The sequence below is a fragment of the Coptis chinensis genome, chromosome 5, assembly GCF_015680905.1.
Source record: "Coptis chinensis isolate HL-2020 chromosome 5, ASM1568090v1, whole genome shotgun sequence".
In the NCBI taxonomy this organism is placed as follows: domain Eukaryota; kingdom Viridiplantae; phylum Streptophyta; class Magnoliopsida; order Ranunculales; family Ranunculaceae; genus Coptis; species Coptis chinensis.
The window spans coordinates 2,436,831-2,440,975 of NC_141460.1; the positions used below are offsets into that span (position 1 = coordinate 2,436,831).

Below are 4,145 nucleotides of genomic sequence, written 5' to 3' on the forward strand. Positions count from 1 at the left end.
AGCGTTGAAAAGTTCCGGACAAAAATACACTGAGCCCGACCACGCTTATAAGGAGCACTTTCATCTCTATAGCTCGAACATTGAGCGACCATAAAAAACACTGTAATTTGAAAATTACACGGAGTGCGATCACGCTTCTATGAGATGCACCCAGCCCTTTGCTAATTTTTCCTAATTCTACGCTTTGACTTTCGAACTTTGATTTTTCAAGTTTTTCAGTGTTCTAACTTGTTATATACACTGAACACGCGTAAAACAAGACGCTATTCATAAGCGAAGCAAGGACGCAATCAGGTATTCCTTTCTTCCGCACCTCGCATCTCTTGTTAGAGGTTTATACTAGTATATCAGAATTGTTTGGAGTGTTGATGTGTTTAGCTAAATTTGGTTTTAGCCTTGTATGAGATTAAGGTCTGGCCGAACAAAAACACTGAACGTAATTACACAACAACGTTAACAAACAAGTCTATCTAGTATACCACCCACTACACCTCTAGCTACTATTTCACACATATCACCTGACACAATGCCCGACGAAGAAGAGACTCCTCTCTCTGACTTCTACAAAGCCTTGAGCGATAGCCCCAAATCTTGCATCGTTCTAGCAAACCCAGTGGGGGATTTCCGAATCCCCCAAAATATTTTAATTTGTTACCCGCTTTTCATGGATTAGACCATGAAAAACCTTATCGGACATCGCGTAGGATTGAACAAGTCCTAACAACATTCCACCATCCCACGGTTGGTGCGGAACAAATTAAACTCGGGGTATTCCCTTTCACCTTAGTTTTATAAAGGCGCCTTGGTTAACTGCCCAAACGCCTAATTTCGGTGGACTCGTGGGCTAAACTTGTTCAAATTGTTTATGGAACGTTTTTACCCACCCCTAAATACGGATGAGATGCTTTCCAAGATTCATTTCTTTCGACAAAATCCTCATGAAACATTTTCAGAGGCTTGGAATCGTTTCACCGATCTCCTTATAGAGTGTCCACATCATAACTTAGCGAAAGACACGTTGGTTCGTGCCTTTTTCAAAGGACTTCTACACCACCATAAAGAAGTCCTAGACATAATGAATGGGGGTAGTTTCTTAAGCAAAGGAGCCTCGGAGGCTTATAAATTTTTAGAGGATCAAACTAAGCGAAATAACAACTGGGGGGGTAGTGATGATATCCACCGCTCCGCTAGTTCATCAAATACAGTTAAGGCCGCCAGGATGTTTGAAATTAAACACGATCCCGAGCTTAAAACTCTAATCGAATCACTCACTAAAAAGGTAGAGGCCATTTCTGTTCAACAAAAGCCTATCCCCGTCATGAACGTAAATTCAAATCCATGTAGTTTTACATTTGGAGCCCCGAAAGCATCCCGACTCCCATCGTCCTATAGCCTATGAACAGGCTTGTTCCATTAATAGTGAACCTAACGCCCCTTTTGAGACAAAATCCCAACTTCGGTTGGAGAAATAACCAACACGCCACACCTCCGTGGTACAATAATCAATATGTTAGGCCAACACAAAGTTTTAACCAAGCTCCACACCACGACAAGGACAGGGTCGGTAATTTTAATAATTATAACAACCAAGTGCAACCTCGACAAGGTCAAGCACAAAGTCAAGGTAGTTATAATAATTATAATGCTAATAGAGGTATCGTTCCCGGTAAATAATAACTATCAAAATCCACCAATAAATAATTCACGTGAAATAGTTCCAAATACACCACCCGCGACTACTACACCCACACAACCGGATCGCCTTGACACCTTCATACAAGTAAGCCAAAACTTTTCCAAACCATGGCTCAATCTAACCAACAACTTCTACAATCCGTTAATAATTTAATCCAACAGTTGGCTCAAGATAAAGCCCAACCCAAAGGTGTGTTTCCAAGTCACGAAATACCTAATCCTAAAACAAAGAAATACAGCCTTTGAGGTAACCGATAATACTAGTAATGAATATGAAAATGTAGGTGAGCTAAAGGCCATCACCACTCTCCGCTCGGCAGAGTGGTTGATAACAAAGTAACTATGCCTATAGTTACCCCACCAAGAGTCCCCTACACCTGCTATTTTACTAGATACCAAAATAGAAACCGAAGACCCTACCAATCGTAGAGGTACCCGCCACAACACAACCTAAGAAACGTAAAGCCACGGTTAAACATCCAGGTGATACTATTGCTAAATATAGACAGAAACCACTGTTTCCACAAAAATTAGCCGTGTTAACTAGGGATACAAATTATAAGGAGATTAGGGATGTTTTCAAGAATCTAACTATAAACCTTCCCTTCCTCGAAGCTATTAAAAAGCTACCACACCATGCTAAGTTTCTTAAGGAATTGTGTACTACTAGGCGTAAGACAAATATACCAAAAGACACCTTTTTAACAAAACAATTCCCAACTCTATCTGAACATAATGGAATTGTTAAGTACAAGGACCCTGGTCGTCCTACTGTACAATGCACCTTAGGAGATTCTTATATGACGACCGCGTTATTAGACTTGGGGGCTAGTGTTAACTTACTCCCGTTTTATTTGTATAAACAAATAGGTCTAGACGAGATGCAACCCACTAAAATGACGTTGCAATTAGCTGATCGGTCTATTAAGTATCCTAAGGGTGTGGTCGAAAATGTTCTGGTAAAAGTTCAAGATTTTTACTATATGGCTGATTTTGTCATCCTCGATACGAAGTCGCTAACGACTCATCCATCCCATCATCTTAGGGCGCCCTTTCCGGCAAGCAACCAAATGCGCTCATTAATTGTCGCTGATGGTTCAATGTCCATGTCTTTTGGCCATCTTGTCGTTGAAGTCAATGTTTTAAAACAAAGACACAGTTACCCGATTCGCCTATGGATGGAGAGGTTAGCATGATCGAAAGCTTTGCTCGAGATTATTTCAACAACACGTTCCCTGATAATCATATACCCAAATTTCTTTCCTTTGGAAGTTCAGACTCCAACATTTCCATCCCTACTCTAGTCGATACACATATTACGGATGAGGATGAGATAGATGACTTTCTCAAAGATGTAGAGGTCTATCATAGTAACGAGGATATGACCAATCTAGATGAGCAATTCGATGAGTTTCTTAGAGCAGGTGATAATTCATCCTATCAAGAACTACTTTCCACAACATCCACCTCGACTTCCCTCCTTCCACCCTTTCAAAGGAATCTCGAGTTTGCACTTCGATCCTTTTGTTTCTTCTCAGGCTTCATAATTTTTAAATCCACCTAGTAAACAAATACTTCTTAAGACAAAAGCGTTTGACACCTTCATTTTCAGACTTGAGATACCCCCTACACACACCATGAATGAGTTTTGTGCTAAACCCACATCCTCATTTTTACATGCTATCCTTCTACAACTTATCCATATCGACCATATTCTCTACAACCATTCACTTTTCCACACTTATTTACTAGAACACCCACTCGCTCAAAAAATGAAAAAGAAGTGCATGCTAGGTTACGTAATAGGGTGATCCGACTTAAACTTTCATTTCACTAGGTTGCGTCATAGGAAATCTTGGTGCTTGATTGTGTTTGGATATGTTTTCTGTGATATTTATTTATGGAATGATCCACAACTATTTCGGTTGTTGATATATGATAAACTGCATGTTCATACATATGTTTAGATAAAGTCTCGAGTATCTGACTATAAACGACTCAACTTTTGTGTTTGGTGCATTTCCTTTCATTTCCATATATTGGTGAGTGCACCATTAAGGTAACCGGGCCCTCCCTACGGAGTGTGTGGCTCTAAGTACCGGATCCTAAGTCCACATTTAACATAATTCACGTTTTCCACTCTTGCATATTTTTCTCGGATTTTTGAGTCATGTTTCTCTATGGGGTGAATTATGTCTTTCTTGTTTATTGTTTTTCTTTTTTTAAAAGTATATATATATATATATATATATATATATATATATATATATATATATATATATATACCATCTTCTAAAAACAAATTTTCTAAGCTTCGTTGTAAAAAAAATTTGTTTGGGGGTGGGGTGTTCTTGTTTCTGTACTAGAATGTTTATGTCCCATTACAGTTGCTTAGGCAGTTTAATTGTATTACGATCCGGGTTGACATAATCTTGAATTTAGAGTTCAGT

At 39.2% G+C, this 4,145-nt stretch overlaps 1 pseudogene; it reads right to left on the bottom strand.

The window, feature by feature from the left end:
• Positions 1-911: 911 nt before the first annotated feature.
• Positions 912-1,005, bottom strand: LOC147496257 (small nucleolar RNA R71; annotated as a pseudogene).
• Positions 1,006-4,145: the final 3,140 nt, after the last annotated feature.